A 24,380-nucleotide genomic window follows, 5' to 3' on the forward strand; every position below is an offset into this window, starting at 1 on the left:
TTTTCCACTGCTACAAAAGTAACGTTTTGTCTCTCCCAGCCTTTTCCACCTTTACCCTATTTCAAACCCTTTTCCCTGTCAGGTACTCAGGATATGGCTCCATGGTCACTTTGCAGTGGCACAAAGATAACCTGCCATGCAAACGGTCACACAGACCTTACCGAGGGTATAAAGACCAGGCAACGGGGCAGCAGAAGGCTGCACTCGCGGCATTTCAACAGAACCACATGTACTTTCACTCCTAGACACTCACTGAAGTTACCACAACACGGCTGTGGTTGTTGATTAGATTTTTCCATAAACACTTTTTGAAAAGTCAGGAAAAACTTTCTGAAACCCATAAGCTTTGAATTTTCTGTAAACTTTTATCTGTGTCTGCATGTAGTCCAAGAAAAAGTTCATCCTGTACTGCAAAATGTTAATAAAGTCAGAGTTCAGGAAAACAGGCTTTTGTTGCTCAAAATACCAAATGGCAGCCATGGCTTTTGGCTCTTCATTTCAGGTTTTAACTTTGCTCGATGTGATGCACTGTCAGAGACCAAGGGGAGCCTTCCTAGGGTGAGTAGACTCACTAGCATGTTCTTCTACCTGCTCCTGTCTGTGTCTCCCCTTCTCTCATATCTCTGCCGGGGCTGTCAACTCGAAGGAAGTTTCTCAGTCCCAAGCACAAAAAACTCCAAGACATTTTCAAGCTAAATTTAAAACAAGCACTTGCACCTTTGCCCCTAGTTGCACAATCCTGTACTAAAATTCATCTTACCCATATTATTTGAAAACTTAAGACCATTCTGCCCTTTACACCTCCTTTCTCTCTCACGTAGCACTCTGAGATGTCATTTTAAAAACCTGAAAAGCAAGCAACAATGGCAACGCTGTCTACATTCTCAAATATCACTGCAGTGTGAGTTACACAGCAAGGAACTGCAGTCGACTCAAACCAAGCCTCAAGCACCACCTGTTTTGGCTATAACTCGAAGTGACAAAATAACTCTTTAGATACATTACAGGATTCACTGCAAAATAACTCACAAGTGTTAACTGAGTTAATTCATCTCAGATTAATCAAGCCTTTGATAAGAACACACCCAAGCACAAAGCAGTTGAATCTGGTAGGTGGAAGCTACTGGCTACCTCTTGGTTTTCCCATTCAATCCAGGATCAAAGTTTCAGCAGACAATGATAACCAAACTAAAACTAAAGCTATTCATACATCTTGTGACTTCACATGGCAAGATGAGGAAGAACGAAGAGGAAAAGAAAGTCTTGGAAACATAGTCCAGAGGTTTATAAAGATTATTCCGAATTGTACACATGAATATCACAGCTGCACAATGGCCCAGCCTTTCTTTAAGCACCTGCCAGTTCTCCTTGGCAACATACTTCATTACAGATTTAAAAGAGGAAGGCGCATCATTCACAAGGTCCCTGCATGTATGCAAATAATGAGAACACATGCAAAAACTTTCCAAAGGTGCAAGGTATCATCTGAGGATGTGGTAAAATATGCAAATATTTGTATTGCACTCCTGCCCCAAATCAGGCTTTCCAAAAAATGATTAGCAAAAACTTGAGACTCTTGCTAGTGAAGCACTGCCTGCTTACAAGAAGCAAGTCAGCCCTTCTACCACCCCAATACCTTCTATACATCTCTGTACATCTTGGGAAAAAGCTATGGAGCTCTTTGCACAAGCTGCATAGCATCATAAACTTCTGACCACCTGAAAAAAATTCTGTATCAGGGTTGTATACAGCAATTATTACAACCATGTTCTGCAAACTTTGGTGGAGGTGTTAATAAATTTTCAAGAAGGATCCTATACCTACATAACATCATCTTACTCAAATATCTTAGTTTGTAGCACATCTCCTTCACAGAGGGGAAACAATACCCACACAAGCACTCCTCACAGTATTGCCAACAGTTGTGATTTCATTGCAAAACTCTCAGTATGTGGCAGCTCCTTGCAATAATGAGGATTTCAGCTTTCCTTTCAAGTAAATTTCTCTTCACAGAGAAAAGCTGAAATATAGGACCCCAAAGCAGCTCAGAGGTTCAGTAAACTGGTGGTAAATAAATATAGCCCAACATATTTATTCGATTTAAAATTTGCATGACTTTTAATTAAATATCGTAATTTTTTCTGTGAATGATTCATGATGCTGAAAGCCTGAGTTTGACAATACTCTCGTAACGCTTATTTGCACGTCACGGAGCTTTTAGCAATTCTTCTGTGACAAATAATACATGCGCAGTGTGTGCACTGCAAATGGAGATAAGCTTGTCTCCAGGGTCAGCAGAATTTTAACTTCCCTTTGCTGCACTGGCAGAGCTCGTATTTTGAGGCATCCTCTCTGTCACACATACCAGCCCCATTTATTCAAGTATCTTACCAATACTCTAATTGTGATGGCATGCATTCTGCATCACGTCTTGCTTTAGCCTGAGGAAGGGACAGCCTCTGAGAAGAAAATTAGCCAAAGGGAATTACAGAAAATTCAAGGAGTGTTCAAAAGTAGGAATACTCCTAAACGCCTATGAATGAGCCTTTAAAATACTTTCAATACTCGTTTATCCACTCTGTCTCTCCCTTCCACTTCTCTGTCTCCTTCAACCCACCTCTAATTTTCTTCCTTTCCTCTTCCTGGTGGGAAAGGGCCTCTCTAACTTTTTCTTACTATTCCCTTCTCAAGTGGATAGTAACAGATATTATTTGTTTTGCACTGAGAAAATGTAATTTCCTTCACTTTTTGTGCAGATTAGGAAATTAACAGGCAGTACAACCAAGGTTAATTGCTTTTCCCACTTAAAATGCACTGCTCTTGAAAGACGTGGAGGAACAATGACAGATCACCTATACACACAACTTTGTGAGCACATGCACACTGTCAAATAAAACCAAAATCAGTGGCAAATAAGATTAATGGCAAGAGCCAGGTGAATAACACATTTTTATAAGAAAGTTATCCAGGAAAAAGTTAAGCTTAATTGTCTTTCAGATCTGTTATGATGTATTAAATGTCTATTAATGTTTAGCAGCAAATTGGGTTTTAATGATCATTGCTATTTTTGGCTGGTGGGTGACGTTGTTGAAATGTAAAATAGATTTATGTTATACATCAGGATGACTTTCTCAGACAACTCTCCTTGACTTAACCTCTTCACACCCCACAAGACATTTAATATAATTGTATTTCTAACAGACTGAGAGCCAATAGAATATTTGCTACTACTGATGTTTTCAATGAGAAATAAAAATCAATGAGGTTTATGCTGAAGATAAGTGTAAGTGATTAGTTGAGTCTAAGTGGCTTGGAAAGTATTAGGAGGGTTACATTATTCAACCAAACAATGCAAATTAAGAAAAAGACTGGATAGAAGTAAAATTTATTAGAAACTCCTGACCTCGCTGCTTTGGAGAAATCTTAGCTATAATTTGTATTTTGTGAGTACTTGCAAAAATAAGTATTAAAAAACTTATTTGTCAACACAGGTGATCAACCTTAAGCATTTATAGAAGAATGAAAATAAATCATCTTCTTATAGCTCTGAATCCAAGTGTTCTTGCAACATGTACTTTTAGAAGCAACATATTTGCTTCTTCCAAAAGAAAAGCTACTAACTCCAGTAAGCATGTGTGCTTTTTAAAGGGTACTATAAAGTTTCCACCAAACAATAAAACGTTTGGGTGGGTGAAAGGCTAAAATTAATTACTTCCTTGACTGCTTTCTTGCAGAAATTAAGTGCGAGGACAATCAGGACAAACATGCTTTTGAAGAGGGGAATTGTCTTGGGCAGCTGAGTAAGGAATGCAAGCCACTTACCCTATTTTCATGCCTCATAACTGAGGATCAGTAGTAACCAGCCAAAAGAGAAAAATACACCTGGTTTGAAATATGTCAATTTAAAGATGTGCCTGGCTCAGTAACCCTCATATTAAACACATTTCTTAATAGCCTAGGACACAGCATCAGCCACTAAGAGAGCCACAGGAAAAAAATGAAGGCAGTTCTTTCCACAGAAGGTTATTTACAGTCTCAGAAAATGTCATGTAAGGAAGAGAGGGGAAAAAAAATAAAAAATATAATAAATAAAAAAATAAAACCACACACATAAACCCACACTGAAACTTTCTCACAGTTTCCCCAAATAAACCTACTCTGACTTGACTCCCTCTGAAATTAAGGGATTGAAATTAATTTTTAGACAAATTATTGCAGGACTGGAGCAACTGTATTCGGCAACAATGCTCTCATTTGTAGTTTGCCAAACTGAGGCAATGAACTTCTGCAACATTTTACATTTTTGAGTACACACTGAACTTGAAATAAGCAAGAGAACAACGTAACCATGTAACTCAGTCACAGGCATCTGGCAAAATCAGATACTGTCAGACTGAAATGCGATGGCTGTACCACTGAGACTCTGCAATGAACCTAATTACTCAGCTTTTATTATTTGTAAGGAAAAAGTAAACAGTCTCCATATACCTTAAGTATAATAGCTGCAAAATTTGCAGTAAGACCTTTATTTGTGGTGATTTATATAGAACTACGCAAGTCTACTTTCGATTTTACTTCTCATGCAGTGCTTCCACCTAGAAAAAGATGTCTTAACAGTCGAGGAGAAACATTTACTTGCAGAAATCACATTCAATTCCTAAGAAGAAATTAAGCACCTCTGGCAACTAGAAGGCAAGATAATTAATCTGATGTAGGGGCCTGTCTCTTGTGATATTTTGCAAGGGACTCTATAAATACCAAAATATAGCTACGTTTGATATGCAAGAAGAATGTAGGGGAAGGATTTTGGTACCTCCCAAAAGGTTTCCTGTGAAAGGAAGCCCACAGTTCCCATTCTCTGCAGGAGAGGGTTTCAAAAGCACTGCTCTACTTAGAGGTTACCAGCAAAACCCCACAAATTTCTGAAGGATGGAGCACAACCAAAATATTAAAAACGTCACCCTAAGCCTAGCAAGCAGCAAGGAGAACCTTTGTTATTTAAGGACATACCTGGAAGTGGATTTGCAGTCTAGTATTTCATTCCATTATCTGAAAAGCCATTCTCAGTAAAAAACAAACGACAACTTTTTACTACAGCTTTACTTGGACTTATTTTACTGTAAGAGGAGTAAGCACTCTAGTTCATAAAACAAGGGAGTAAATCAGAAATCAGCCCTAAACATTTTGCTAATCACTACTTTGTTCTTTTTGTTCTTCCTATAAGGAAGATTCACAAAGGCAAAGAAGGAAGAACAGGCTTCAAAAGTAACCAAAATTGGCAAATTGTACAGAAAGACATACAGTGCCATTGTTTAGCACTTGGTATCAGTGTGGATCTGAGCAAGCGAGAACATCTATCATCTGTGATGGGAAATCTATCAGATGTAACAGAGCCAATCAATGGCTAAAAATATAACATTAAGATCCTTTCATCCACTGCTTACCTTACATTTACAGAAGTTTCCCTTCCAAAGCAAAAAAACCCTCAAAAGGCCAGGTCTGGATGGAAAGAAAACTCTATTTCAGCTAAAAGGAAAGCCAAGACCCCCCCTCTGTTGATCCAAAATGATCATCAATTAAAAAAAGCAATTTAAAAAAGAGCAATTTAACGTAGTCGTTACCCAAAGCATATCACAGAATGTTAGGGATTGGAAGGGACCTCGAAAGATCATCTAGTCCAATCCCGCTGCTGGAACAGGAACACCTAGGTGAGGTTGCACAGCAAAGTGTCCAGGTGGGTTTTGAACGTCTCCAGATAAGGAGACTCCACAACCTCCCTGGGCAGCTCGTTCAAGTGTTCTGTCACCCACACCATGAAGAAGTTTCTTCTCAAATTAAAGTGGAACATCCTGTGTTGCAGTTTGAAACCATTGTCCCTTGTCTTACCATTGGTTGCAACCGAGAAGAGCCTGGCTCCATCCTAGTGACACTCACCCTTTACATATTTATAAACATTAATGAGGCCCTCCTCAGTCTCCTCCAAGCTCAAGACATCCAGCTCCCTCAGCCTTTCCTCATAAGGGAGATACTCCACTCCCTTACTCATCTTCATTGCCCTGTGCTGGACTCTCTCCAGCAGTTCCCTGTCCTTCTTGAACTGAGGGGCCCAGAACTGGACACAATATTCCAGATGTGGTCTCACCAGGGCAGAGTAGAGGGGCAGGAGAACCTCTCTCGACCTACTAACCACCCCCCTTCTAATCCACCCCAGGATGCCATTGGCCTTCCTGGCCACAAGGGCACAGTGCTGGCTCATGGTCATCCTGCTGTCCACCAGGACCCCCAGGTCCCCTTTCCCTATACTGCTTTCTAATAGGTCATTCCCAAACTTATACTGGAACCTGGGGTTGTTCCTGCCCAGATGTAAGACTCTACACTTGCCGTTGTTCTATTTCATTAAATTTTTCCCTTCCCAACTCTCCAGCCTGTCCAGGTCTCACTGGATGGCAGCACAGCCTTCTGGCATGTCAGCCACTCCTCCCAGCTTGGTGTCATCAGCAGATTTGCTGACACTGCACTCTAGTCCCTCATCCAAGTCGATGATATATTGATATATTGAATCGTACTGGTCCCAATACTGACCCTTGAAGCACTCCACTAGATATAGGCCTCTAAATTGACTCTGTCCACCTCACTACCCGGTTGTCCAGACTGTACTCCTTCAGTTTACCTGCAAGACTGCTGTGGGAGACTGTGTCAAGTGCTTTACTGAAATCAAGGTAGACCACATCCACTGCTTTGCCATCATCTGTCCACCTCTTTATGTCCTCATAAAAGGCTATGAGGTTGGTCAAGCACGACTTACCCTTGGTAAAGCCATGCTGACTGCCCCTAATGACCCTCTTATCCTTTATATGCCTTGAGATGGCACCAAGGATAAGTTGTTCCACCACCTTCCCAGGGATGGAGGTGAGGCTGACCGGTCTATAGTTACCCAGGTCCTCCTTCTTGCCCTTTTTAAACACTGGAGTGACATTTCCTTTCCTCCAGTCCTCAGGCACCTCTCCTGTTTCCCAAGAGTTGACAAAAATGATGGAAACTGGTCTAGCAATCACCTCAGCCAGCTTCCTCAGCACCTGCGGGTGCATTCCATCCGGACCCATGGATTTATGGATGTCCAGATTGCCTAATTGCTCCCTAACCCAGTCCTCATTGACTAAAGCAAACTCCTCCATTGTTCTGACTTCCTCTGGGGCCTCAGGGGTACAGGGCTCCCCAGGACAGCCTCCAGCAGAGTAGACAGAGACAAAGAAGGCGTTCAGTAATTCTGCCTCCTCTGTATCTTCTGTCACCAGGGCACTCACCTAGTTCATCTGTGGGTCTACATTGCCTCTGGTGTTAGTTTTATCTGCAATGTACTTGAAGAAGCTCTTCCTGTTGTCTTTGACCCCTCTCGCTAGGTTTAATTCTAAGGATACCTTAGCTTTCCTAATTGCCTCCCTACATCCTCTGACAACAGCCTTACATTCTTCCCAAGGGGCGAGCCTCTCCTTCCATGATCTGTAAACTGTCCTCTTCCACTTGAGTTTGCCCAGCAGTTCCCTGTTTAACCACACAGGTCTCCTGGCTCCCTTCCTTGACTTCCTACGTGTCAGGATGCTCTGATCTTGAGTCTGGTAGAAGCAGTGCCTGAACACTAACCAACTATCTCGGGCCTCTTTACCTTCAAGTACCCTGTCCCCTGGGATTTCCCCTAGCAGTTGCTTGAAAAGGCCAAAGTTTGCCCTGCTGAAGTCCAGGGTTGTGATTCTGCTTGCTATTCTGTTCCTGCCACATGAGATCCTGAACTCCACCATTTCATGGTCGCTGCAACCAAGGCAGTCCTCAACCAGACTTCAACCAGACCCTCCTTGTTAGTGAGGATGAGATCCAGCAGTGCTCCTCTCCTAGTTGGCTCATCCACCATTTGCATCAGGAAGTTATCGTCAATGCACTGGAGGAACCTCCTGGACTGTGGCTGGCTGGCTGAGTAGTCCTTCCAACAAACATCAGGGAAGTTAAAATCCCCCACAGCAACCAGGGCCTGTGACTGTGAGGCTGCTTTCAGCTGCCTGTAGAAGGCCTCATCAACTTCCTCACCCTAATCTGGTGACCTGTAATAGACACCCACAACAGTATCATCCCTGCCAGCCTGCCCCTTAATTCTCACCCATAGACTCTCAACTCGCCCCTCATCCACCCCTGGACGTTACTCAATACATTGTAGTCACTCTCTCACATAAAGAGCAACTCCACCACCACGCCTGGCTGGCCTGTCTTTCCAGAAAAGGACATAGCCATCCATGACCACATTCCAGTCCTGTGAGCTGTCCCACCATGTCTCTGTAATTGCCACCAGATCATAATCTCCTGCCCGAACACAGGTTTCTAACTCCTGCTGTTTATTCCCCATGCTGCATCCACTGGTGGACAGGCATTTCAGGGAAGTGAGCTGAGCACACAGATTTCACGCTAGGGGGTGAGAGGCCTCCTGCTCTTCATCAGTTCTAGAGTGCTGGCCCACTGGTGCAATCCCAGCTACAACCCCACCCCCCTTCAAATCTAGTTTAAAGCTCTCCAAATGAGCCCTGCTAATTCCTGTCCTAGCATCCTTTTGCCCCTGCGAGACAAACCTTTCCCACATATCACTGTCTGGACTGGTGTCTTACAAAACCAGCCGTTATCAAAGAATCCAAAGCCCTGTCTGTAGCACCAGTCTTGTAGCCAAGCACTTATGGACTGGATCCTTCCATTCCATCTCAAGTCATCACTTGAAAATAGAAGGAGGGAAGAGAAAATAACTTGCACCCTAGACTTTTTCACCAACCATCCCTAGGCCTTGAAATCGTTCTTCTTTCCCCTCAGACTACAGAATGCAGCTTCCTCCCCACCTGTCTGGAAGGTCAGTAGTGGGTAGTAGTTTCAGTGTAATGCAGCCAGTATAATTCAGGGGTGTATCATACATAAGCCCCAGAGCAAGATCCTAGGCAGGGCTGTCTCACTATAGAGGAAAACAGAAATAGCTTTTGTCAAACTGGATGTGATCACCAGGAAGAGTCCAGCATCAAGCATTAGGAATCAAAACCACTGATATGGGGCTCAGATCAGTAAAGCAAAGGACTTTTCTTCCTAAATTTTGTTTTCCTGAAAATAATCTAAAAAACATCTATTTGAATATTTTTGAACTTAGCATTTCCTGTTTTTCAGTTTTATGTTTCATTTCACAGCTTTTCATCCTCAGGAAAAAAAAAAAAAAAAAGGAAGAGTGAATTCTGAATTAGTTGACATAGCACTTTTGATCCACAGGACTTCCTTGTGCCTTCCTCTTGGCGGCATTACACTATTTTTCCTTACAAAAACAGCCAGCACCTCTGATTCCGTTCTGAATGCTGATCTCCCAGCCATCAGCAGGATTTTATCCAGTTTAGGTGAAACTATCAGTCAGATTGGCTCACCCTATCTAATGAAGCTACTGTCACACACAGTTTCATGGAATACACCTGCAGTCCACGGTCACAAGACTATAATGCATTTCTGTATCTCACTGCTGTTATTTAAATTCGTAAAGTTGCTGGGAAGTACATCAAGACCCAGACCCTAAAACATGTTCCTATGTCTTCTTAACTAAACAGCACCTGGAAAGGTTTTCACACATTAAGCAAAAAGGCGAGAGGAATAATCAGGAACACCACAGTGTGGTTATCGGAGGCAGAACAGAAACGATTGCACGGATAACCAGCTAAGTCGGAGCTCATCTTCATAACATTGGCAATTCCAAAGGCAGCCTGCATGAAAATCACTGCAAACAGAAAACAAGCAACTTTTATCTCTGTGGTGCAAAGCAAAGCTATCCTGTAGCAGCAGTGTGAAAATGAGATCAATACTGTTCAGGGCTAATATTGGTAAGCTGCTAACCAAAGGAACAACAATGTGAACCTATTGATTCTGTACAGCCATACTTCCACAGTTTTCTTCATGTCCTGAAACACTTCTGCCACCTTGCAAAATACAAAAATGGAGACTGAAACTCCTAATTAATACTTCCTAAAAACCCAAAGCCACATTTAAATAGTTAGAAAGGTTCTCAGTAACATGTTCCATGTTACACATTTGTCAAAATACTATGTTGTTTGTTTGTCTTCTTTTTTAATTATTTTGCTGCAGATTTATCCGGCTGAACACTCAGTTATAACAACCTCAGGCAAGGCAGCAAGGATACCTGGATGGGTTCATGACAGGCTCTACCTGACTGACAACTGCTCCTGCTAGGAGCAGGGGAGAGCAGACAAACCACATCACTCTGTGGGGACAAAGTACAAGTAACATTAATTCACGGGATTATTTTGTCATGCATCTAGAGATAGAAAAGCCTGTCAACCGTTGGAGACTTCCACATCCCCCCTCTTCCTTCCCAGCCAGGTGAAAGGCTTCTGGGGATGCACTTACGCTCCCTTCCCTCCCCCAGTCTCCGGGTGAAAAACAGAGCAGGATTAGAAAAGAGCTGGGGGATTAACACATCGCTAAAACAATAAATACCAGCCAGACAGCTATGAAGGTCAAGAGATGTTTAGGGAGATTACAAGTTCAAAGACCACAGTGGCAGCAAGTACTGACAGATAAAGTGTACTTCTCCTTCTGAAAAGTACACGCAAGTTGCAAACATATATATTGGACATACACACAATTTTGCATACAAAATTGTATCATTTTTACTTTTATTTGTAATTATTTTTTAAAAAGGTCTGGGACATGAATGGCTACATTACTTATGGTTTGCTACAGCAGAACACACCCTCACTGGGGGCTGCCTCCAGGAGGACACCTCCAACATCGCCTCAGCGGCCTCTAAAGGAATTTCTTTAGCAAGTCAGAAATTTCGGGCTTTTCACAGAAGTGACAGGGGCGGGAAGGGCCCAGCTGAGGTGCCTATCAGGGAGGCCCTGTCCAGCCACTGCAGATGCCGACCCCAAGGCCTCACCTCCATGGCCCCCCAAGCAGCCATTCCTCCTGCTCCCAGCTCAGACCAAACAACCCTTTCTGGGAAGAAATTCTCCCTAAAATCCAATCTAAACCTACCCTGGTACAACTGGAGGCCACTTCCTCTCATCCCATCACTTGTTCCTTAGGAGAAGAGACCAACTCCCCCTCACTCCAACCTCCTTTCAGGCAGTTGCAGAGAACGATAAATTCTCCCCTAAGCCTCCTTTTCTTTAGCTGAACCCCCCAGGTCCTTCAGACACTCCACATCACACTTGTGCTCCAGCCCCCTCACCAGCTCTGTTCCCTTCTCTGAACTTGCTCCAGCACCTCAAGGTCTTTCTTGTTGTGAGGGGCCCAAAACTGAACCCAGGATTCAAGGTGATGAAGGCTCCTTATCTAACAAGTACCTCAAAAGCCATTGGGGAGCCCAGAAGTGCCCCAGTGTGACACAAAGCACAGTGAGAAAATGGCTGCCGTCCTTCACCAGGAGAAGTCAGGCCGCATCTAAGTCAATCAATACCTACAGAAATACTCTAAAAACAACATACCCTTTGCAAAAAGTAGCCCAAGGTCTACAACATTTCTCTCTCTCCTCCAAAATAATCAGATTTTAAACACAACCTCCACAGAAATGCCTCAGCCATTAACAGTAATCATTTCTTATGTGCATCAGTAAAAGCTGTAGCACTACAAAGACTAAATAGGACCTATAGAAAAGAAGCCATAAATTTTCGTCAGCTTCTCAGAAATTAAGACTTAATACAACTGGCCTGAGGGACTTCACTTCTCACTCAGACACAGTACCAATTCTGGTACCACTATGATAAATTTTAATCGTTGTTAATGGCTCCCCCATTTATTTTATCCCCTCTCCACACTAATGAGCTGTACTCCAAGTGTCATGATTCAAATACTCCCCCCTTCTAGCTGAATAAAGCAATCTTCTGGATTTTGACCTATAACACTGCTGACCTATTCAATGACATATTGGAAGGACTCCAGACATTTGGACATATAGAAAGTTTGGTCAGAAAGTACAGTTACAACACAGCCAGAAATCATTTATTTCCCTTTCCTTGCCCCTATTTCTACTCCGGTGCTCCCCTGCTTCTCCCCCCTCAGTGCTTTAATTTCCTTATGAAAAGAAAGTATTCACCTGCTGATACTATAAAAGTCAGTATAAAACCAACACATTGTTTAGGGCCACAAATGCAGGGTTGCCTACTAAATCTCCCACCACCCCTTTAGCTACTAGTTGGCACTAATTTAACAAGCAATTTTACGACCTCAAAAGGAGGAACACATTGCATGCTAGTGAGAAGCCTCTTCACTTCTACAGAACTCAACACAAGTCCAATCTTCTTATCTCAGTGCTGCAAAAGAAACCAATAATTCAGGCTTGCCTATGCAGGACCAACCACAGATACCTCGTGTCTGCACATCCCAAGTACGTCACCTCCAAATCAATGGTGAATGGGCTCAGTCACAACAAACAAAGATATTCAGGTCACCTGGGTACTGATGTTCACCCAGATGAGATGAGGAGTCATGTAGCCATGCTAAAAAGTAATGAATCAAAACATCTCGAAAAAATTCCCCCTGTCCCACTTAAGCCAAGGAACTGGCTGCCACAAGAGGGTGATGAAGCCAATTCACAAAGCAGCAGATGTTTATATCCCAGCCCCCAGTCCTCAAGAGCTCACAAAATCCTTGTGATCACGTTATCTAGGAACCATTTATCAAAGGATCTGGCAATCTCTTTGCTACCCAGCATCTAAGAAAATGAGAGAGGAAAGTCACAGTTAGAAGAGCTCTCATATTTGTTGCAACAGCAAGTGGGTAACATGGATGGAAACATGTTCTGACTAGTTTGCCATCACCCCAAGAAACTTTTGTCATCAGCCATCCAAGCAGTGGAACACAGACAAGTTCTCTTCTATGGTAGTGGTAAAAAAAAGCAAGCTTTTATTTATTCATTAATTTATTCATTCATTCTCTTCCCCTTCTCTCTCCTACCTATCAACTACCTATATTATTTTCCGGCTGGTTTTAGATTGTTTTTAAACTTCCTCCTGTGTACCAAGAACAAAGGAATTTAAAGCAAAAGCTACTTCAAAAACTGGTGGGGTGTTGGGTTTGTTTGTTTTTGTGGGTGGGTTGGTTGGTTGTTTGTGGGGTTTTTGCAGGGGGATTTTTTGTTTGTTTTTGGTTTGGCTTTGTTTGTTTGTGGTTTTGTTTGTTTTTCCCCTGGAGATGCAGTGGTTTTGAGGCACAGTGTATCTTCTATCAGTCTTTAGACTATCTAGCTGCCTGAGCTCTGAATTACAGGGAAAATACATCAATAAATATGCCCAGTGCCCTTTCTGACTATCTCCATACCCCAAAGACCCTAACTGTCCTCCGAAATGCACAAAACCCCCTTCCACAGCTAATAAAAATCTTCCTTATGACAAAGTTGTGCTCACAAGTGGTTTTACGTTTTGCAGAGCACTGGATGCTGCTGTGACAACAGGTACCTTCTGGGCTCTGAAGATGTTATGAAGAAGCATCACCTTATTCTGGGTACACGGGTGACAATTCCAGTTTTTGTTCATGGTGGCGTCTGGGTGGGGAATGGTCCCGGGAAAGAAAGCAACACATTTCACAGGGGATCTCCTTCTTGCTCTCAGCCTACAAACTCTGTGCCGTATGGGGAGCTGGCAAAAGGGAGAGGACAGATGTCTGCAGACATTATAGTTACTATGTTAACTGCCTGGAGTTGATTCATCAAAAGGTGATCACCCTTTGTTCTGTTAAGAATTTATTTTTACTTTCTTTGCAGCTTTGAGAGGCTGACAGCAAATCACTATTACATAGTTCTCAAAAAGTATCGAGTAATTTGCAGCTTGATTAAAAGGCACTGTTCTTGTCCTGAAATACCAAACATTAAGCAAAAACTACAAATGCAGAGCACAACCAAAAGGTGACAGCAGCAGGAGATTAATGGAAACCCTCTGCATAGCCAGGCAGGCTCTGCACAGGTTTGCACACCCGTGTACAACACTAAACCAGGCTGGATGTCACAGGGACGCACAGCAAAAAAGCTGTGCTAGAGCAGAGAGAAGCTTTTTTCCTCTGCATTCAGAGAAAGGGGAAGTTTGGAGCACTTGAATAAGCAAAACAAAAATGCTCCCTCTTCCAAAAAGAGGGACCTTGGATGTGCACACAATAATAAGAAAACAAAACTCACTGCAGAAGCTATTCACTTTCCACACAGAGCTCCCATGAGACATCCTTTGCTTCAACCTGGAGTTCATGTCCTGTGGACCAGGGAGAGCATTAAATGCCCACGTGGTTTTTAGAAATCAAAACCAAAATTGGAATACTTGATCATTTTGCGATTTTTTTCAAACAGTAAACTTGCTTTTGGAGTTTGCATCCTGTAAGCAACGCTTTCCGGAGAAGAGCAGCCATCAGCCATGTTAATCTGCAGTCTCGTGAGCTGAAGATGGAGGTTCAAGTGAGAATTCAGCTCACGGACAGGCACAAAGCCCAAAACTTGTCACAGTGTTTGGAGGAGCATCAGAGATACAAAATGAAGTCAGTTTCATCCAGCCACAACCACTGTAAAGCTGAGGGAAGGCCCACCTCACCATCACCTCAGCACTGGCTTGACTGTAATGGTGAAATCTCAGACATTCAGTCAGAAACATCGAAGAAGTGAGAATTATCCATTACATTTACATCACTTACAGCAGAGGGGGAAAACAAATGGAAACCAGCTAGCACTCAGGGAAAGAATAGCTGTGAGGTTCTCAAGACAAAACATCATTTGCCACTATATCATCTATTTCTTCTAGCACACGGTGAAACTGCCTGATTTTTCCACCAAAAATCAGGTCAGTCGCCATCCCTCATCCACAGTGTCACAGCCACTCTGAAAACACACATCAAAGCACTGGCTGAAAGTGAACTGCCAGGCACCACATGATTTTTTTTTTTTTTACTGTGCAAAAGGCCATGTTTATCCACCCAGGACACAAACCCAAGCTGCCAGCGAGGAGGCAAATACAGTTGCCAAGTGAAAGCTACCACCCCCTTGCACAGCACACTGATGCTCTTGCTTAGCACGGGGGTAGGAAACAACATATCACCTCCCTTGGACAGGCAGAGGGGACAGTTAGTGCTGGAGCACCCGCACAGAGACCCTTCTCTCCCTTCCCAACTGCCAGACAGCACGGCCACAAACACACCAGGATCCTTCCAAGGTCATCGACACAAAAGGCTTTCGAGAGAGGTGCTCCTCTGAAGGAAAGAAGTACTTAAGAGCAAAACAGAGACTTTGATAATGAACTATTCACAAGGGCTTTATCTCCACAGGGGAGGGATTTGGTGGTTTTAAACTCTCAGCCAGCCGATGATGAAACTCCTCTCCCCGGGGTTTACTGACCAACAGTAAAGAGTGTGCATGTACTCACACATTATTATTATTTTTTTAAGCTTCTATTACCTTAACACAGGATTAAAGGAACTCAACATATATTGCACCTAAGCAGTAACAACTGAGTAACAAATACGAGACCAATTTAATCCCGTATCTTTTTTCACCTGCTGCAAGACCTCCACTCACCTGCTTGTAACATACAGCAGCACAGAGAAGCATAAACACAGGACAGGAACAAAAAGCATTTGCAATACTAAAGTTCCAGGAACTGGCATCTCCATGCCTGATCCTGGGCCAAAATAAAAAAGAAATACAGGGACAAATGCAGCCTATGTTACCTTCACTCTTGATTCTTTCTCCACGGTGCTATTCTCTAACACACCTGAGTCGCTTCTATTTTTCAGAGTATTTCTCTTAAATATTAACTGTTCTTTGCCTCAAAAATTTGGAATTAGTTTTTAAAGGATAAAAATAAATATATATATACACATTGGATTGTTCTTTAGCTTTCGGTTTTTTGCAGGTGTGGAGGAGAAATGGAGATGTTCCCCCTTACCAGAGAGCTGACGGATCTTTTTCTTGGTTCAGAGACCAAGCCTGAACATGCCATTCTAACACTGTAATGGAACAGATGGATCTGAGATTTCAAGAAAGATACCAAATACTGAGAATTTGCCACGGAAACTGCTGGATGAGGCAATTCTGAAGATTTGTTTTCACTGGTGAGCAGACACTGGTTCCTGTGTATAAAGGCAAAACCCCTTTCCCCCAGCCACAGTCTCCTCCATGTTCTGAAACATTTTATCTTGAATCGCATTCCCTAGAAAAATCTATGCATGTGTTTAATTCCATGGCAAGCAGGACATAGTTCTCCCAGTGAAATAAGCTATTTCAAATTATTCCATATTCACTGCAGGACAACAGCAAATGTGTGCCTGCAGACCATGATGTACCAGCACAGAGCACCTTACAGTAATCTGCCCACGAATCAAGTATCTAGCTGTGGGTACAACCTTCACGAGAAAGCACATCTTAAATTTCTGAATCAAGAACTGCACTCAGAGTGGTGCAAAATCCTAAATCAGTCCCTTTCTTTGCTCTGCAACTCTGCTTCCTCCCACAGCTTGAGTTTATTTTGGTTCCCTGGATGAGAAGCAGAAAGCTCTTATCTATCTGGCCATCAGTCGGCTGCAGCCTCTGTGTATTGCTACTAATAAAAGTGCTTTATAAAAATGTCATAGATTCACTATATACAAAAAAGTTCTAAATAGCAATGATGTACCTTAAAAGAAATTAAAAAAAAAAAAAATCAAAATCAATATTTTAAAGTCACTTGTGAGATAAAAGAATGCATACCCAGAGCAGGCACACAATGCTGCCCAACATCCTATGCATCTAAAAAGTCGACATTTTGCTGCAAGTCCAGCTTGCTGCAACAGGACCAAAAGTAGCCCTGAGCAAGTTGTGGACAAAGCACCTCAATTATAGCACCGAAGAATCAACACCAAAGATGACGGGAGAATAAAAACAAAAACAAAACCAAAAAACAACAAAAACCCCACATACACAAAAAATTAGCAAAACATCCGTGTGGAGATTATTTGTAAGAAGTTCAGGGATGACGGCCAGAGAAGCAAGACCCCAGCACTGCTGCTGCACTGCTGGAAGCTGTGCTAAGGGGGGGAAGAAGAAAAAGAAGCCTGATATGGTTTTATCTAGAGATATCTAAGAGTTACAACAACATATTGAGTACAAGCAAGGGCAGGGATAACAGCAATACTCAAGACTACCTAAGACTTAAGCTATAGGGATCCAGAGAGAAGCATCTTGTGGGGGAAAAAATAAAAAAGGTGACATGCTGGAGGTTAAAATGGATGATGTAACAGTCTTTCCTAGCTTTTAAAATCCTGTAACAGCTAAATACAAAATGCAAGGCAAATAACTCTCCATCAATTACGTAATAAAACAAGCCAGCAAGGCACACCATGGTTTTGAAGATGGAAACATGACAAAAGTTAAAGGACCTGTGACAAGCAACAGCGGAAATCACCAGCACTAAGTAACACACTTGACTACAGCTCCCTTTACTCCTCATTCACATTACCTGTCAGAAGTTCAGCTCCATTTTTGCATCCCTCACAAAAGGCAGGTTTGCCAAGATCCAAGGGATTTCAATGAAACTGGAGTGAGATCTGTGGAGCAAGGTCGGCACTTGCTGGACCCTGGGTTTTGGGAACCTTCCAGGGGGAAGCATGACTACATGCAATTTCTCCCAACTTGTGCTGGTTTGTTTGTAAGAAGTGCTGCCTGTGTTTGTGCCGTGTTATAAGGCCCCTCTGAGAGGGGGAAAGACAGGTCAATGGGATTGTTTAATTTGGAGTCAATAGCCAGAAAAGAGAGCAGCCCTGCTGGAACGGGTTTATTCTTGGGGGCTGAGTTACAGTCACCATTATTTCAGCGCCCCGGAGAGCTCAGCAGGCCAGAATACAAATTAAAAGATTATAAATAGCACTGAGCAAAGGTTTTTGTTGCCATCTCTGAGGCGGCACTGTGCTGACCCGCATTCAGGTTTCACCACAAAACTGAAATTCAGCTCAAGCCCCCCAAGAAAAGTTCAGAGAGGTGTCAGCACTACCCCAAAGCAGGCTGTGAATCAGAATAATCCCCTCACTTTTCTCTCACGGTGCCAGAGAACTATTTATGAGTTTAACTCAAAGCCAGATGGAAATAGATGATTTTGCACAGTTTGAACCTGAAAGCCGACATTCAGGCGAAGCATTCCAAGCAGCAATCCAGTGTGCTCGGGGGAAGAGACAGGGCACTTGATCCCAACCCTACGAGCACACACAAGCCTCATACTCTCCAAGAAAACTTTAGGCCAAATCAAGCTTCTTGTCACATCCTGATGGAGGTAAAACTTACCCTGCTTCATGACAACAAGTGTCACAGACAGTGGGACAGGGCAAGCAGCTGGGATTTGGGAACCCATGTTCTGCTTGCACCTCTACAACTCATACGTGATAAGGCCTTGTCCTGACACACTCGTGCTTCTCACCACTTACGCCACTAAAACTTGTATGTTTCATTTAAGTTCACTTTTCTAACGGAGAGCATATTCAAAAGTTTACTTATAAACCTCAAACAAACTCCTCAATCATTCAGAAAATGACTTGGAACCATCAAATCAGAACTGGCTTATCATGACTGAAAGTCTTTTTTATTGTTTGGGCCTTCCAGTTGCAAAGCAAAATGTTTTCTCTGGAATAATTTCAGACCAATGAAGACCTCAGCCCTGGCTCAGAGCCCCACTGCCCTGGGTGGTGTAACTTCAAGTAGCCAGAATGACACTTGCTACCTCACAGAGATCACAATTTCTGTACAAAACAACTGACAGCTGACAGCAGGACACCAAATAAACTCAAGTGACTAACCCTGCCTTCCCATGAGAAGAGGTTATAAGAATACTGGATCATTTTGCAGGAATAGGCTCTTCACATCCCTGACTCATTTCAAGTATGGCAAGCTTTGAATTCATGGTCATGAACTCACCAGTTTCTAGGGAAGGAAGGGAAGGAGGGGAGGGCAGGGGAGGGAGGGGAATACAAGCAAAGCAGCTGAAACCTTATCAATTTTGAAGTAACAAAAATGCTAAACTGACCTCTTCATGCAGTGTTTCCCAGATCAGAGGGAGGATTTCTTGCTCCTGATCTTCCCCCTCCAGAGGTTTTGTAGAAGAGCTGTGAAAAATTACTGGTCTGAAAAACAGGATCTTTTCACAATTATTGAGAAGCCTTTAGAAAAGGCTGATGTTAAACGTCATGTTTTATGCTGCTATCTCACAGGCCTCAAGGAAGAATGGAGCTTGTGTCAGACTCCGTATTTGTTTTTCCTTCTGTGGAGATGCACACTTCAGCACAAAGGCTTCTCTCAGAAAGTTACATTTTTTTAGCAAGACAGTGCTATGAAAAGGAGAAGGCGTTGAAGATCCCTCTCCCCCTTTTAATTACAGAATTTTAATATAACACTTGGGGTTATAAGACCAGACTAATGCACCAATATTCAAGCTGAGGAGGGTTTAGCACACAATCGCTCTCAGGGAAACCCACAGGATTGATAAAATCAAGTTGCTGAATGCAAGCAAAGACCGCAGGATCTGGCTCAAAGTGAATTTGCAGAAATAACAGCTTCTCATCTCTACAGAGATCATTTAATAACACCGCCACCGCACTGCTCAAAGGTGGCCAATCTCTGCTTAATAACACTGATGCTCTGGGAGGCATCTCTGCTGAGCCAGGACTCAAAAACTCACTATTTTCTGGCACTTGCCATCTCTCCTCCCCCACTGCTTCCAAAGAGTCAGCGTCATCCTGCACATGCACTCGGACCTGCCCTGTTCCCACTGCTGTCCCTCCACCCAGGCTGCCCATTTCCAACCCTGCAGACAGGACCAACATTTCAGGTACCAGTCTGCAAACACAACTAGGCTCGCGGCTCTTCCCACAGGCATTTACTAGTGTATTTTAGGAAATGGTTTGTACAGATGGCAGCAGGTTGCTGGAAAACCAGTTAATCTTCCTCCACATGCTTTGGAGATGGCATTATTCTTAAAGCAGGCAGCACTGCCTTGATTTGTTGTACTAGACTACAGATTTATCAGCCTTGGTATTATTAGACACTGGCAGTTTGCTCCCGTTGATGCCCCTTCAAGCTACACTGAACCTTCTTCCTGGAGATTCAACCTTCACTGCATAAAATCTACAAAATGCCCCACAGCCAACCAAAAATCAAATCTCCTTCCAAAGGACCTTCACCTGCAAAACTTCCTCTAACATCCTGACTTCAGTGAGACAGAGTAAATTAAATGTTGGAGATGTGTGAGGAAAGGGACAGGTTCAGAATACTTTTAAAAGTGAGTTAAATGAAGCTGAGATGAGTTCAACATAGCAAAAACCACACTTCTTTCAGAAGAATCATCAAGTCAGCCAGAGATGCTACACCTGGGCAGAGCCACCACCAAGCGGGCTGCCATGAAAAGATGAGAAGATCGGAAAACGGCGGCACGAGAAAGCAGTTACTATAGAACAAATGTCATGGCATGAACCCTGGACATCTCTTAATGGCCATCTGGAAACAGCAAATTTAATTTAATTTTTTATTTAACAAAGCAGCCTTCCTGCCCTATAAAAGTCAGAAGGCCAAGCACAGACCAATCAGATGGTTCAACCCATCTTGCTGGAGGGGTGCATGTATATGAGGGCACCTGGTACAGCTTCCCTCCTACAGATTGCACCCAAAAAAACATTTGCAAATTTTGACACAATTACAGAACAAAAATTTCTAACAACAAAGGAGAAAAAAGGAAATGTAGCAAAGGCTAAATTGAAAACACTATTAGGAGAAAGCCATTTTCTCTCCCGAGTCACACTGCTGCTATCCGTAGCTGATGGAATATCCACTGATGGCAGAGGATTTAGTAAAAGGCCCATGTTTTGGGCTGATTTTGTCAGCTTGTAAAGGGGAAAAAAGATGCACACAACTTGTTTAGATTTCTAGGCTTTAAATAAGATAAACCACATACTTGCAAAAATGCGGGAGCCTCAAGGCACATTCATATTTCTGTCAAAGGTGCAACTAGCACGTCGACATACCTGCAGTATGTTTAATCAACCAATTCAAATGCCAGAAGGAGTGACAAGAGAGCCTTGTCCTGCCCCAGCTTCACTGTTCTTGCTGCCATGACAGACCCGATCAGAAGTAGGTCTTATGCTACAATTATAATTACAAGTTGCAGTACTAGCACATCTGTGCTTCACAGACTTCCAATATGATTTAAGCTGCTACAGGAACAATTTTCTTAACTCTAAAGGTGCTCAAGTGAGAGAGAAGCGTAATCTTCAATTGTTTTTCATTGAGCTACCAGACCCAACAGGCATGCAGCCACAAACTGAAGGTCTGAGGGACTTTGCTAACTCTGAAGACATCAGATCTCCTCCCAAATCATCTGTAGCCACTGAAGTTTTCTGCTCTGGGCTCACCTCCATGGGCTGGTCCCAGAGCTGTGCTGGTCCTGGGACCGGCTCCCACAGAACTGAAACAACAAACAAGCAAGCAAGCAAGCAAAAACCACCACACACAACCACCACAAACTACGCACACCCCAAAATCACAAACAGGCTGGGCTCCTAGATAACCCAGGCAGCATCCAGAAAGCTGGCTCAGGTACCCTGGTGATATATCTTTGGTAACTAGTAATCTGCAATTTCCTGCCTTCTTACATAGTAAGTCAAAAAAGCATTTTGCTTGGGGCTAACTACATGGTGAGGACATCTACAGGAAAATCTTGCTGCATAGCCAGCAGTGACAAATTTTAATGGTAGCACCCAGCACCCCTGCTCACATGTGGTATTTCAGACACATCTCTTCTGCTGCAATACCTATTCTATATTTTGTATTTTTCTGTTGGCAGTCTTTGAGACACAGCCAAGCCACAAAGATTAATCTGATCATTTGATTTTCACGATTAATTATCTCCCAATAAGCAGCTTTCACCCCCCCACCTTTTGCAAGAGTAGGTATTGCCCAGCATTGCCCTTAATTCATCACATCAAATTTGATCTCTCATGTCACGCGCTGACAAGTTCAGGATAAAGTCACAAATGAGCACAGTGGAGCTTGGGGACAGCCATCAAGATGGAGAAGTGACAACCTGGCTTGAGCCCACTGCCACAGGAAGGCACTGTGTGCTACAAGGAGAGACACTCACATGGAATTATTTATCACACAAGCTTCTTCTCCTGACTAGTGAAAGGATGAGAAGAAGAAAAACCATGGCCTCTTGTTCTCTAAAGAGACAAGGTCCTTTTCTTTCTCCTTCCACCGCCCTACTTTAAAGCCTGAAACAGTGCTGCTTCCAATGCCACCTTGCTGTGCTGTGCCTTCAAAGTGCCACCGAACCCTCGCTCCAGCAACAAAAGAAGAAATTGTCACTGGGGATTATAATGCAGACAGCAGTGGCTACAAACAACCTAATTTTCCCCAGAGGCAGGCAGTGTATGTTTCTTGTTGTTCAGAGCCATCTGCAAGGAACTGGATATTTGCAAATAAAAGGAGATTAGGCCAAGGCATTAATCCAGCGTCTGCTGCTCATTCATGTTATCCCCTGAAAGAGAGCCCAGATACAACATTTAAGTCACAACACTCAATTCTGAGCTGCTGCTAAATTAAAAAAGAAGATGATAATTAACAGACATTCAAAGTTGGGATGTTCCTTTTTATCCCAGCTAAGCCCCAGCAGCACTGTAAAACATGGAGCTGTTGAGGAAAAAAAATGAGATTCCTTTTGGGGAATGGCAGCTCCCCCTCAGCTGTGCTGACAGGACATGACTGGGAACAGAGTGGGAACAAAAATGGAAATATTAAAAGTTTGTCCAGAAACCCTCAGCTCTTCAGAAGGCCTGACTTCTTCAAGTCTACCAAAACAGCAGGACAGGACTATCATTCCTGCAGCCAGATGGCAAAGCCTTCTGCTGCCCTGGGAAATCATTCCTGCTGTCAGATGGAAGGCTGCAGCAGAAAATGGCATCCAAGGCTTCTGCAAAAAGCACTGTTTGTGCACTGCAAAACAAGAGAGGGAGAGCAGCAAGCAACCCAGTAAGCTCCCTTCTGTTTTTTATTTGGGTTTTCTTCATATCCACAGCAACTATGTGGCTGTCAGGGCTGCTTTTCAAAAAAAAAAAAAAAAAAAAAAATTCTTGGGGAAAAACATCCAGTTAAGAAACACAGATGAAAAGCATTTAATGTCTGATGTCTGTGTATTGTCGTTCTATCGGCAGCCACTTTCACAGAGAATTTTGCCTGACAGAGCTGAAAGGAGCTCAGTGCTGCTCAGGATTGGGGTTTGACACCTTTTCAGATGTAGCTTGGCACGGCCAAAGGCATCACACATGTGGCACTACCGGCATCCTCTGCCATGGGAATCAGGAACACAGTTCATGTGACAAACCCCAGCTACTGCCGTCTGACACTTTCTAGTCAACTTTTTTTTTTTTTTACCTTTATTTAGTTTACTTTAAGATGGAAAAAAGATGGTTCATCACAGGTGCTTTCCCACAGCTTAAAGCATTGATGAGCCAATGTAAATTTTCATCAGCCCAGGCCTCATCACTTTACCTGGAGTTGCAAGTCTTTAGCAGGTAGTAACACACCTGCAGTGCTTCAACCTCCTTTTACATAGTTGTAGAGGGCGAGAAGGGCTCCCTTCAGCCTACTTTTCTCCAGGCTCGTAATGCCTTATGAGACAGAACAGCATCCTGAACATCAACATTCAAATAAAAAAATAAGAATCTACAGCAGAGCACATCTCTCACAAAGACTGCAAGGAGGCAGACTTACTCTAGCCTGCTACAGCCTCCTTCTCCAAGGCAACTACTAGTTGAACTGGCTACAACTCTTGGAGAAACTGTCCTCAGGACACAGAACCACTTCCCATCTCCCACTACAAGTATTTGTGAAACCAGCCCAAGCACCACTCAACCTAAACAGCCTTTTGACATCCAAGTGGCATTAAACCCACCCTGGTGTTCTCATGCCATTAGTTTAAATCAGTTTTTACAGCCTGTTCTCTGATCAATAAAACGCAGAAACACACCTGGAGAAAGGAATTAGCATCTGTAATCCCATGATTACATAAATCCCTTTGGTCAATCAGTTATTAATGGCTGTTAGATTTATTGGGGTTTATAGCAGGCCTACAAACTTGAGCCACCAGAAATAGGCACCAAAGGAGACACCATAAAAAAAGCTATTTGGTTACTGACTCCTCACAGCAAGTGCTGACAGAATACAAATTTGGCTCACTCTCCCTCCTGTTAGCGAGCCTGCTAATGAGCTTGCCAATTAAGAGCCAACCTCAAAACCTTGGAGAAAAAGCTGTCAATAACATGAACTTCTGTACCCTGGAGGAGCAGCTGCAGGACTCAGGACTCAGGCCACCTCCAAC

At 43.1% G+C, this 24,380-nt stretch overlaps 1 protein-coding gene across 49 annotated transcripts in view; it reads right to left on the reverse strand.

Moving 5' to 3' along the window:
* ADGRL3 (adhesion G protein-coupled receptor L3) overlaps positions 1–24,380 on the reverse strand; it is a 385,183-nt gene that overhangs the window by 237,486 nt on the left and 123,317 nt on the right. The window contains exon 3 of one of the 49 annotated variants that reach the window (XM_065061598.1): positions 19,041–19,119. The exons of 47 other annotated variants lie outside the window; for them this stretch is intronic. The gene's annotated coding sequence lies outside the window, so the exon portion shown is untranslated. Of the gene's footprint in view, positions 1–19,040; positions 19,120–24,380 lie in introns of those variants that run through there. One more of the 49 variants, XM_065061592.1, reaches the window with a different exon arrangement.

The sequence above is a fragment of the Columba livia genome, chromosome 4 (genome assembly GCF_036013475.1).
Source record: "Columba livia isolate bColLiv1 breed racing homer chromosome 4, bColLiv1.pat.W.v2, whole genome shotgun sequence".
NCBI classification, from domain to species: Eukaryota; Metazoa; Chordata; class Aves; order Columbiformes; family Columbidae; genus Columba; species Columba livia.